The following is a 12,337-nucleotide window of genomic DNA, read 5'->3' on the forward strand; positions in this document are numbered from 1 at the left end:
CAACACTCCAACCCGATTCTCTCATTTAAGTCACCTGCAAGAAGTTGTGCAAATCTTCAACCGCGGAGGTTATATGCTGAAGCATAGTTGTGAGGAAATAAAGTGTGCGTCGCGATCGTACGTATTGTATATCGATTCGTTATTCGTATTATTAATGATGCCGTATAAGGCGATTAGAAAAGCAACTACAGCCGGTGAAGGCCGGCCGAATGCCTAATACCTCAGATTGTAGGAGACCTACTTTGATATTTAATCTTCGTGAAAATATCGTAAATGATAGGTTTATATATGAACACTACGCTGAAACAGTATGCAGGAAAAACATGCATGGAATAAGTTTTTCGCTGTTTTCAGGGACAGTTTAAAAAGTAACTCAGCAGTTCCCCTTTGCTGTAGTTAATTATTCCCCTGTCATATAGGAATTCGACAAAGTTAGGTACGAAGCATCGTATCTGTGTTATTGTATCATTCCTTACACGTCCTATGTAAGCGATAAAATAAGAGACATTTTGCCTAGCAGGTAGGAGTACGTATTGGTTTTTCCTGCGAAAAAATGGAGGAAATGATAAATTACAAGGTCGAACTCACAATAGCACGGCGCGCACCCGTGTTTTTTTAGTAGTCTCGTGCGGGTTACCTGCTGTTACCCTAATACATCACCGCATACACATATTGAGATGGCTTGCGGAATAGTATCCGAGGCGGGTAGAGAGGTGAACTGTTATCTACTTTTCCGATATGCATCTGCATACAACCCTGTAAGCCGCCTCAACAGGCGTGTGAAGGGAAATTTTAGGATTCCAGCCGTTAAAATAAAAACAAGAAAAGGAGTTGGGCAAACTGAGTCACACCTAGCATTTATTTGTCACTTTTTGTTCGGGGGGAAAACGAATTCCTATGCATACCTGCTCGGCAAAATATCTCTCTTGATTTATCGTATCTGTCACACCTAGTTGACACCATATTGAGGTTGTAAGATATGCTCCGTGTCTACCTGGAAGGTATCTGTAATTCCCGGAGTAATTTAAGCCTAGCACGTAGGCTACGAGTCTCTTTCGGCTTCCAGCCTAATTCCTCTGTTGCTCTTTGTAAAACTATGGCCCTCGGGCCACGTCCGGCCCAACACAATCTCATCCGGCCCGCCAAACAAATTCATGTGTGTTTACTTAAAATTCTCACAATTGGCTCATCTAGTCTGGAACCTGATTTCTATGAAATTTCGTAGTCAGAACGTCAGTATTATTCGTCATACTAATTTGGATACATAAAAATAATGGCAGGAATCTGTTTAGTTTACACTAATTTTTTCCAGTAAGATATTTTTTAATTTTTTCATGTTCATACTCTTACTTTTAGAGGAAATTATATTACTGGCTCTGATTTGTTTATTTTTTATTTATTTTTATTCCTTCGCCCAGCATAAATGTGGGAAATATATAATGTGGCCCTTACATTGAAAAGCTTGGAGACCCCTGGCATAGTGTAAAAGCGATTAAACTATTTCTGTTTGGTCGTTGCGAGGCAGAAACCACTCGCCGAAACCTTCGACCTGAACATGCTGGCAGGATAGCCAGCGGAACTTGTCCACGAACCAACAGACGTGTTGGAAAACCCGAACAAATGCAGACATTATCGAGAATACGTAAACATAAATGGGTTATTTCAACGCATTGACTGGATTGAGTTGGTATCATGAGGCTTTCGGAAATTGAAGCTGGTCGAACGAAATAAAAGAGGTTTATTACGGCTCAGCCCATACGTTTGTCTCGTAACATTTCTTTTCTTCCCCATCCCGAGTGTTCCCTTGTTCTGAACCACTTCTCTTAATACTCTGAGCGCGTCTTCCATTCCGTAAACCTTATTTTCTCCATCTTCCCCTGCATGCTCGCATTTTAAATGCCCCTCGATAGCTTCCCGTCCTCCTGTCTCTCAGACGAGATTTCGTTACCACAAAATTCTTCCTTCTTCTTGTCGTCTTCTCTCAATCTTTCGTTTTTATCTTTTTGTCGTGAGATAGTAAAACATGTTCACATGCTTGCACGATCCAAACTTTTGCCATGAATGTTCATAGAAACTCTATTTCTCTTGAAGGAATTCTACTTTACCCACTGCATGGTTTTCAGGAATATTTCTCGAGGTTCTCATCGGGTCAGTCACGTAGCCTAGGGGAGAGAGGGTTATCTTTAGGGCCTTCAGACCTCGCCACCAAATTTTTTCCATCGCGACGACTCCCTACGATGCATCCTCTGATGTTAACTTGCCCAGGATTCCTCTATTCCTCCCGTGACACTGAATTTTTCGATACATTTACCTGTTGTGAAGTCAGCCAATAGCCAACTACGAATTAAACTTTCACCGCTATGCACACGAGCTACACGGCTGTTTTAACGAAATGAATGATCTTCTTATGTGTGAGAATTGATAACGAAATTCTTGTGTATGCAACCCTCACTCATCCCAAGCAGCCCACCGAATCATATTTCTAGCTGCGTGCGTAATAGGGTAGCACCGATTTGGTGCTACTTGACTTTATTTCCGTCACTAATATTATTGATTCAATTTATTTCACAATGTATCTATTTGAATTTGTCCATAACATCTCTATCAACGACTGCTTTGCCAAATAAAAGTAACTGATACAGGCGAGAGGTTGTGGGATTATTTTTGAACGTAGGTTTTCGCAGCGAGAGGCATCGTTGCTAACGGCTTCCGGGTGCAGCTGCGTGCTGCGCTTTGTCGTGCAATCTTTCGCGACCGTTACAGGGCGCATCATCAGGCGATGAATGAAATTACGGAATTTGTTGTCAATTAATATACTCGTCCTACCTCCCCCATCCACCGGAGTAGTGGGGGAGGAGGGCGGAGCTGGCGTCAGCAGAGCTCTCACCCCTGTCCTTGAGCGGCGAGCGGACTCTTCTTCTTATCTAGCGCATAACCTTGTTGGTAACATATTCGCCGTTTTCTCCTTCGGAAAACCGTTTTCCACGTCTGGCTGAGTTTAACGCCGTCAACTCTGTTGAAATTTTGGGGGCGTTTTTCAATCTCAATAGCCTCCCGAATTAGTCGTCGATGATAGATGATTTCTCTTGGGCTAACACCTGCGTCTCGTCGATTAAAATTCGATGTCCATCTTCCGAGTAAGCATGCTCCGCTATCGCCGACTTCTCCGTGTCACGATGTAATATCGCTCGTTTGTGTTATTTAAAACGGGAAGTCACGGAGCGCCCTGTCTGCCCAACGTAAGATTTCCCGCATGAGCACGGGATTCTATAAACGCCTTCCACGTTGAGGGGATGTAGTTGGTCCTTAGCAGATGGAAACAAGTCGCTCATCTTCTTTAATGCTCTGTGCCGCGTCACGATGACTGCTTTTCTCAGCACACGGGAAATTCTCTCAGACGTTCCCGCGACGTATGGGATGGTGGCATAGGCCACTGGCTTGTTTTTCTCCCTTCTCTCCGCGCAGTCTTGTGGTGGGCGTTTATTCGGAATTTTTGTCTGGCGATGGATGAAGGCTTCCGAATATCCATTCTGTCTGAAGAAAGAAGAGGATCGCAGACACTGTGTATGTACTCACTCCTACCGTGTGCGTCGTTCAATTTTCCTGCCATCTTGACCGCGCCCATTTCTTCAATCTTCTTACCTCCCATTTCCTCCTGGTCATGAGGAACCCCTGACAGACTGGTAAGCAGGACCGGATTTAGATGAAAAGAGGCCCCAAACGGAGGTGCCATTAAACTTATGAAGCCTTTTCACCTACCACTTTTAAGTTGGTAAATTACATGACAGGTAATAAAATACGTCATTACTGAGGGTGTTTCAAGAGGAATGTGCAATACTCCAGGAGGTGGTAGGGGAGACAATTTTAAGCATTGTTTGTCCATTAGCATTGGTTTGCAAATCCTTAGTTTCTGAGACATGAAAACGCTAGCATTTTTTTGTGGAGGCACTTTCCAGTTACCATGAGAACTGTTTTTTGGGTATCCAGCCTTATCGACGTTTTATTAAGTACGCTGAATTTTTAAGAACATTAAATAATTAAGGTTGGACGAATATGTGCTATTTTAATTGACTGAAACAAGCGCATAATGGTTTAGAATGCGTAATCGTATTAATTAATCTGAAAGATTAATTGTTCCAGGCGATTATAATCGCACATTTTGGTCCAATCTGAATTATTTAATATCCTTAAAAAATCCAGAGTATTAAATAAAAGTCAAAAAGGCTTGATACCCAAAAAAAGGCCATTTTCTAGGAGGCTGAAGCCTAGTTTGCGTATGGGAAAATCCGGCCATGCTTGCAAGGGAAAGACTGTCTCTCTCCCCCATCTGCCTGTAGATGGAGCGCCCAGATTGAACAAATGAAGTGCGTGCGACGCAAACGGAGGCGCGTCGAGACCAGGCTGTAAAGGAGCGAGACGTGCCGGAACTTTCGACTACAAGTGTTGTTTTGTCGCTGGTGTCGTGCGTGGGAGTAAGTGGCGGAGAGGGGTGGATAAATGAACGGAACGAAAAAAACAAAGGAAGAAGACGGAGCGAATAGAGTTGGCTTTCGCCCCTATACTGTACGAAAGGAGGAGTATCCGTGGGAGCACAAACAGGCCCCCCCACCCTAGAAATTTCGTGTGTTTTATTTCCTAGTCAGGGTGGCGGCGGCGCCTAACAAATTGGATTACGGAAATTCCGTGACGGGGAAGGAATTGATTTCTCTTCTCTCAGCGGGTGACGCGTAAGTGAGGGGGATTGTCCCCGTTCATTTGTTTTTTTTATATATATAACGTTTTTTTTCTGTTTGTTGTTCATTTACTCGCTTCTTCATCCTCCTCCCCTCCGCGGGCGTATAAAAGTGGTTTTTCGGTTCCGATTCTAATGCACCCCGGTCGGCCACTTGATTGAACTGGATTTCCTGCAGTGTTTGTCTTGGTTTTGCGGAGTCGTGAAACAGGAAATAAAGGCGGGAGTATTTTGTTTGCCCACCCTTCCCGTGTTGAGTCGTTTTATTTTTCGGGAGGTGACCGAAAACTCGTTTCGTTTTACGGCCCCTAATGCTCTGCGTCGTATTTTTCATGCTAAATTCGATGATTCGTTCATCGTATTGATTTCTCTCCCGAAATTAAATCGCAAGGTGGATTTCCCTATGGGGAAAAATGAAGAAGAATAAAACTGCCCGAGTGACTTGTTGCAACGTTAATTCTAAAATGATTATATGCTGACGATTTGTGTTGTGCCGAGTGATGGAAAAATAGGGTAGTTTCCTTCGTCAAAGAAAACGAAAGGCATTGATTGCGATTCGTTACCCACCATTAGTGTATTCATAATATACAAATTATTTGGTTTTAGAAATCCTAGTTTAGACGAATGGCAATGGTCAATTTTAACCGCATTTGAAAAAGGCCAGATTGGCGCCCAAGCGATGCCACTCCACGTGACGTCACAGGGACCTAGTTTCTATTCGAGTAGATAGGAGTTGTACATCGTCTGAGATTACCAATGCATGCATGAGGCACAGAGCCCAGGGAAACATGTCTTAATAATCACCTATTGAAACTGGATAGGGTCGGAAAGTTTTCCTCGTTTGATAAGGTATTAATAATCCTTATTTAAGCCAAGCGCTATCAGCTAGCAGGGTACTCTGCTACCTGCTAGCATCCTGCGTCGCATCAGCGCTCAAAGTCTCGCCCAAACCCTACTTGCGGCAGCGGGAAGCAGACTGACGTCACATGGAGTTTTCCCAGCATTCACACTTAGCCGTCGCGTTTTCGCGCGCTTGAAAATTTTCACTTTTCATTTATTCGCGAAAAATAGATATCGTCATTTAAAAATCTAAAAGCGTGAAATACGTACTCCAGGAGTAATAATCTTTCGATTTAGGCAATAAAAAAATAATAGGAAACCACCCGATTGAGTTTTAATGTAAAATAATCGAGGCAATCGAGATAGAGCTATGATCATCGAGTTTCGATCCAAACTCTACAGAGCTAGTTTGCCCAACCTTCCCGTGTTGTGTTGTTTTATTTTCGGCAGTTGACTTGGAATTAATTGTTGCGGGCAAGTCTGGAAGGCAGTATTTACGATCTATAAGAACCATTCGGTAACTTAATTGTTTTGAGCATACGTTTATGCAAGAAAATGTCCATTGCGTAGCAAAATTAGAAATATTTCAATGCCCCGGCCAAGTCAATTGAAATTTTGACGTTGTTATCTCCATGTATACTTTTAGTTTTTAAATGGCCGTCATCAGGTTTTCTGAGAACCCATCGCGAAGTTTTTATGGCCATGATATAAATGAAAAAAAAAACATTGGCCATAAGCATAGCCGATACATCTGCCCTCAAAGCGAATTCGTAGGAAGATGTGGGCCAAATAGGGCGTTGAGTTCGTTCTGAAAATACCGTAAAATTGCATATCGTGTGGAAGGTAAGCGTGAGAATAACAGGGTCTCTTGGGAATTGAATTTGTGGATAATGTATTTTTTTCCGATTTTTCGATCCTAAATATGCTCATGTTCTGTCAGGTTAGGGCATCTTTGAGACTGAAAACTCGGTGGTGACTAAGCATGGTCTCCATTCATTCTAGAAAACCTCGAAGAAAAGAATTCTTCTTGAATTTTCTGAACCAAGAATAAATTTGTGTTGCTCATGAAATTCGGGTAAATGTCGGGAGTTAAAATATAATTTACATCCATTCTTAATATATAAATGCAGTTAAATGAAAGGGCAGGGATGTAGAAATAGGCTTTGAAACCCAGGAATTTATATTTTAAGGCTATTTACATGATACCGCGTGAGTCGTCTCACTAGGGATGTAGCGGAAGATGTGAGGGCATGAGGCGTTAACTTGTAAAAGAATATTAAAATCGGCGCCATTTGTAAGAGATTGGAGTGGCTTAGTCCGACCTAGTATTTGTTAAAATCCTTTGTTGCTCGGGGAATATCGCATTCCCATACTCAAACGCTGGCCTCGATGTCGGTGGGGTACAGTCTTCGCCTGCCACACTGAGGGTCGCGGGTTCGAGTCCCGTCTGTCTAGGTAATCCCTAACCATGGTTGTTTGTGGTTGTCCTACGTTAATTGTTGGTAATCTTCCGATGTAAAGGCCAAATAGTGCTGTTTCGGGGTTATGGAAATAAATAAATGAGCGACCCGAAAAATATCTCCCTTATCTTATCGTTTCTGTCTGAAATATGGTGTGGATCTCGGATAATACTCTGCGTGTCGCTCTGACAAATATTTTACTAATTTATCTTGCAACCTAAGCCTGGCATGTATCCTCTGAGTCTCGAGCAGCTCCCAGCCAAATTAGTGTTAATGTGTTACGCTTTCTCTTCGATCGTAATAGTTTTAGGCGAATCACGCCTCTTCCCCATTTATTTCATTTAGTTCACGGATAATTTATTTCTGGGTCGGGTATTAGATGCTTTCCGGGTTTTCGAAGTGCGACCTGGCGAGTGCGAAGTAGCACCTCTCGTTCACTCTCTCTTTCGAAGAACTTCCCGCAACATGCTTGACGAATCCAAGCTTCTCTGTCATAAGTACTGATCATCATTGCTCTCCACGATAAGCTTGAACTCGGTAGGACTCCCAGTTATTTTATTTCATCGAACGATACAGATTTGGAAATTGACTTTGGTGTTTATTAAGTATTTATCATAAAAGATGTTGACTGATTCTTAAAAAAATTGAAACCCGGGAATTATCCTTAAATGACAACCGTGATTTTTCGGTGAATTTGTGGTTAAATACCGTTAAAATTCGGGAACTTAAAACTATTCCATTTTTTGCTTGAGTTGACTCACTGTTTTATCCAGTCATCGGTAGAGTTGCTCTTACTTTTTTTTGGAGACAAATGTTCTGCTGGGTTATATTGTTAAAAACGCTATGAGATTGTATGGAAGGGGTTTTTCCAATGCAGTAATTTGTCAATTATTAAGTTATATTTTGCAAATAATACACATGTCAATGAATAAAACATAATTTCTTTGATTAATTAAAAGGTGGGGATAATTTTTAACCCTGTATATTTGCCTATATTTTTTGTACTGCTAGAAAGAGGAACATTTTTATTTCAAAGAAGTCAAAAGTGTTATTGCTTACGGTCAATCAAATATTACTGACATGACTGAAACACAATTACTAGTGCTATTTGGTGGATGCGCTTGAGTAGTATAAATAAAACTACCTTTTTTGAGTACTCGGAAGTGATTATGAAAGCTGTGATTGCAACCGTTAAATCTTTGTATCCATCCCTTTGTCCGATAATAAGCTGATGAAACTCATTTAACTATTCTCAATTGTCAATATCTGTAGCATATGTATGAAGTTTACGTGCTTAATAAAATGACCATGATTACTCGTACAGTAATACCATAACTGTTGAAATATCATCAATGTCGATTCCTCCGCTCATGAATGTCAGTAATTTTCTCTGACCGAAGTGGTTTTACTGCCTACTACGGTTTGAAGCTCAAATTATTCCGCCAGAGCAAGCATCTAATTGGAGCAATTTGTATTATTCGGTTGGTTTAATCTTTTGTGTTATCTGCGAAGCTTCGATTGGCTCCATTCCAAACTTAAATGGCTATTAATGAACACCATGCGCTCCTTTAATAGTATTCACCGATCGATACGACCATGCATTCTGCCCATTTTTTCAGTGATATTTTTGGAAATGTTTTGTTTCCTTCTATGCTATTTCCATCCTACTTTTCATTCCATACATAGATGCGCCCGTTAATTTGCTCAATCGGATTCGAAAAACAACATTATGCAATGAAGACGCAAGCAGTGGTAAATAACTATCGATAAATCATTCCATTTTTAATTACTTTATCGTATTTACGAGGGCTGTTTTTTTAAACCATCGATGGGTCATGAACACAAGACCAAGACGAATTAAAAATTGTTTAATTGATAATTAGTGAGCGCACTTGTGGTGTCCTTCCTACCTAATCGCCTCGGCGCTTGAGGAATTGGTCGTATATGTGGACAAGCTTTACTATACCTTCTTCATAGGATGTTCCCGCCAATGACTTCCAAAGAATGTTGCGTTTGTCCTGAAGCTCACCGCCCGTTTGAAAACGCTTCCCTTCTTGCCACATCTTCCTTTCTGCGTAAAGATGGAAGTCACTCGGCACTAGGTTGGCATTGCACGGCGGATGATTGAAGATATCCTATTGAAATTGCTCAAGTAACAGTCGGGCTGCAACATCGCTGAGATCACGGGTATTGTCATGGATCAGAACACTTCCTTTGATCAGCATGTCTTCTTTTGTTTTAAATGGGAATGGACGTAATGTTTCGCACTGTTTCACAATCTAGCCAAAGTATATTTTAAACATTCTCTTTTGCCAGCTTAATTTCACTGCCCGGCTAGCTCAGTCGGTAGAGCATGAGACTCTTAATCTCAGGGTCGTGGGTTCGAGCCCCACGTTGGGCGAAATATTTTTTCAATTGATAGGTATACCAAATTTTCCACTTTTTGCCGGCCTCGGTGGCGGCGGGGTAACGTTCTCGCCTGTCAAACAAGAGGGTCGCGGGTTCGAGTCCCGCCTGGGTAGGTTTCCCCGGTCCAGGGTATGGTCGTTTGTGTACGTTTACTTGTTACATTTGTTAAACACCCCGGTGTAAAATGGCCAGTAAGAGCTGTATCCGGTGGTTTGAGAATAAAATAAAATAAAAATAAATAAGGTCAAGACATGTCAATGCTTAAGCCGTTCGGCGAGTTTTCTAGTCGTCGCTCCGCAGTGCACTCTTGGAGAGAGAACCAATGGAGGCAGTGTAGTTAAAGAGATTGCTACTAAACTTAAACTAATAACTTACGGTCACAAATGACTTGAGCGTGTGGTACGGAGGATGCGCAGTTGGCCTATCCGCGCAGTGCCCGCCTGTCGCTAGTATAGTGTTTTTGCTGAGCGATCGGAGGTTGAAAAAAAAGCCGCCCTCGTATTTTATGCCATTCCGATTTTATAACATTGCTTTATGCCATTCCGATCCGCGATTTGAAGTACGCAAGTGCTGAAGACAAATGTAGCACTCTCTATTCATGACCGAGTTGCGATGATTTGTGGGAAACGATTAATATGCGACCCAAGTAGCTAAATAAATATAAAAAAACTGATTGAAACAAGAGGGTAGTTTCCTTCATCAAAGAAAACGAAAGGCATTGATTGCGATTCATTACCCACCATTACTGTATTCATAGTATACAAATTATTTCGTTTTAGAAATACCGGTTTAGACGAATGGCAATGGTCCATTTTTATCCTCATTTGAAAAGGGCCAGATTGGCGCCCATGCGATGCCACTCCACGTGACGTCACAGGGACCTAGTTTCTATCCTCATTTGAAAAGGGCCAGATTGGCGCCCAAGCGATGCCACTCCACGTGACGCCACAGGGACCTAGTTTCTATACGAGAAGATAGGAGTTATACATCGTGTGAGATTACCAATGCATGCATGAGGCGCAGAGCTCAGGGAAACATGTCTTAATAATCACTTGTTAAAACTCGTTAAGGTCGGAAAGATTTCTTCGTTTGATAAGGTATTAATAATCCTTATTTAAGCCAAGCTCTACCAGCCAGCAGGGTACTCAGCTACCCGGTAGCAGCCTGCGTCGTATCAGCGCTAAGCCTCGCCTCAAGGTCACCTCACAAAGCGGCAGCGGGAACCAGAAATACGTCACACGGAGAGATTTCCCGGCATTCATACTTACCCGTCGCGTTTTCGCGCGCTAGAAAATTTTCACTTTTCATTTAATTGCGAAAAATAGATATCGTCATTTAAAAATCTAAATGCGTCAAATACGTATTCCAGGAGTAATAATCTTTCGATTTAGGCAATAAAAAATAATAGGAAACCACCCTATTGACTTTGGTGTATATTAAATAGCTTGTATGGGACCTCCTTTTTTTGGGTCTCCTTGTCATAATATTACCTGCGACGATGTGCTCTACAATCTTGCCTATTATAGATGTTAAAGACGCATATTGTAGAACATGGCTGAAGCGATGCTCAAGTCTCGCGGAAGAATTTGTAACTCTCCTCGGGAAATGCTCCAGCAGTTTCCGATTCGGTTGTAATTGGGAGGTGGGGGCTGTACTGCCGTGGATTTGACTTTTCCATGTACTTCTTTTTATCTCCTCTCTTCTCTGCGCCACCAATACTTCAAGTGCCGCCCTCGCGAGTCTGAGGCCTTCCGAATCGGAGCTAACGAACCTTCGTAGACACGGTCCTTCTCATCGGCTCTTCTCCTTTTCTTTTTTCTGAGTTCACTCTTTGCCAATTAGATCGTGAGGAGAGTATCCTCTTCGGCATTCGAAGGTCCCTCTCACAACTCGAGTGGTGGGTCCACGATGAGGATTTTGATTCTTTTTTTTTCTTATTAGGTTCTAGAAAATTCAAGTGGAAATCGTATATTATACGATATCTCATGAAGGCTCACGAGATTGGCTGAAAATGTACTTCAATCGACTCGTTTCATCGTTGAAAACGCACCACGAGATAATTTATCGGGGAAGATGGTTCTTTTCAATGACAGTTTTCAATTATATAATTTCTCTCTCTTAATCAGTAATGTTTTTTTCATTTCAAGATTTTATTTTATGCACGAATTAGAAGTATGAGTGAAAGTTTGCCGTTGGCGATTATTACGTTGTTAAATGTGAGAAACTTGCTCGATTATTTTTTGAGAGCCTTATTGGGACATATTAAAGAGGTGCCTTCGTCACGAATGTTTGATTCCATACGCCTATCATCGAAGTGTCTTCCTCCATCCAAGTTACGGTGTAGTCTAGTTTAAATTTCGCTTCTGAGTTTATTTACTTGCGTATTTGAGTGGCTTAATTTTAAGTTCGGTACTCGAAAGTTCATGTCGCAATTCGAGTAACGGATGCGAAATGAGCGCGTGCCGTTAAAAAGTTAAAAAATATTAGATACAAAAAAATCCCAGCGGATATGTATTATACTCTCATGCTCAAGGCCTCCGATACTGGCTGAAAATGTGCTTCTCTTTGTCAAATCATACTTGAAAACACTGCACGGTATAGACGGGACGGGAAAATGAATCTCTTTATTGACAAGTTCAGTTACTTAATTTTTCTGTGTAAATTTTTAATGTTTACTTTATTTCGTATTTTTTTGGTAAATTTGCCTTCGACGATGAATACCTTGTTACCTAGCTGCCCAATTTCTTCAAAACCCCGGAATCGTTTGATTGACTTTCAATTTATGTTTGGTGGAAGGTGTACCCTTTGAAGTGCAGATATAATCGGCCCCGTGTAACCGAAAATATTCGTTAAATTATTTTCTACCAAAGCGAAATATATTACGATTATAAATTAA

General features: G+C 41.5%; 1 protein-coding gene and 1 non-coding gene across 2 annotated transcripts in view; one reads left to right on the forward strand and one right to left on the reverse strand.

Annotated features, from left to right (window-relative positions):
* LOC124167631 (nephrin-like) overlaps positions 1 to 12,337 on the reverse strand; it is an 847,280-nt gene that overhangs the window by 21,603 nt on the left and 813,340 nt on the right. The window lies entirely within an intron of this gene.
* Positions 9,361 to 9,433, forward strand: Trnak-cuu. The gene has a single exon. It is a non-coding gene; the product is annotated as a tRNA-Lys (tRNA).

This window comes from Ischnura elegans, chromosome 11 (assembly GCF_921293095.1).
Source record: "Ischnura elegans chromosome 11, ioIscEleg1.1, whole genome shotgun sequence".
Classification (NCBI taxonomy): domain Eukaryota; kingdom Metazoa; phylum Arthropoda; class Insecta; order Odonata; family Coenagrionidae; genus Ischnura; species Ischnura elegans.